We start from the raw sequence: 1,178 nt of genomic DNA, 5'->3' as shown, positions 1-1,178 counted from the left end.
CGACACCGGTACCGGCACCAGCGGCCGGTGCCCCGGGGCCAAAAGCCTTCCGCAGCAGCGATCTGGTTGATCGCTGTGGCACAGGGTGCCCTGAGCAGCTGTGGCTGCCCCTGGATCCCCCGCAGTGCCCAAGGCAAGGCTGGACAGGGCTTGGAGCAGCCTGGGATGGTGGAAGGTGTCCCTGCCATGGCAGGGGTGGACTGGACCTTTAAAGTCCTTTGAGGTCCTTTCCGACCCAAACCGTTCCAGGGTTCGATGACTCCTGCTGGGGAAATGTTCCCGCTCCATTCTGGCTGTGACCCTTGGAGAGGCCACCCAGGTTTCACTTGGACTGAGTTTGTTTAATGAAACACATTCTTCACTTTTTTGCATTCCTCATCTTCATTTCCTTGAAATCTTTTGCAAGGAGGACACGACCCAGAGCTGTCACAGTGATGGCACTGAGTGTCACATTCCTTTGACACAGGTTCTCAGGCCTTCCTCTGCAGCTTCTCCTTCCCCAACAGCTTTCCTGCCAGATTTTACAGTGCTGAATCAAACAGCAGCCAGCTGGAGGCTGGAAATAAAAGGCTCCAGAAATGAATATTGATTTACTTTTAATGTATAGTTTGCTTTAAAAACCCTATTTCCACTGCAGCTATGCATAAAGTCACCCTTAAAAACCCTTGAATCAAAAAGATGCTTGGAGGCTGTATCCTAAAAAATCCCAGCATTATTTATCTGTGCCAGCTCCTCCCGCCTCCTTCCCTGCAGGCAGCGTGGCTCTGGGAGCTGCAGAGCAGGGGCTGCGTGGGGGACACTGGGTGGGGGACACTGCGTGGGGGACACTGCATGGGGGACACTGCGTGGGGGACACTGGGTGCTGTCCCTTGAGGTGTCTGGCACCATGGGGTGGGAACAGGCTCAGCCCCTGGCTCCAGACACACTTGGCAGCCAGGAGGTCCCACCAGGAGGATGGGATGTCCCACCAGAATGATTTGATGTTCCACCAAAATGATTTGATGTCCCACCAAAATGATTTGATGTCCCACCAGGAGGATTTGATGTCCCACCAGGAGGATGTGATGTCCCACCAGGAGGATGTGATGTCCCACCAGGATAATGTGATGTCCCACCAGGAGGATGGGATGTTCCACCAGGAGGATTTGATGTCCCACCAAAGGAGGATTTTGTTCCAC

Source organism: Parus major, chromosome 14, assembly GCF_001522545.3.
Source record: "Parus major isolate Abel chromosome 14, Parus_major1.1, whole genome shotgun sequence".
Lineage (NCBI taxonomy): Eukaryota > Metazoa > Chordata > Aves > Passeriformes > Paridae > Parus > Parus major.
This window is presented reverse-complemented; position numbering follows the sequence as displayed.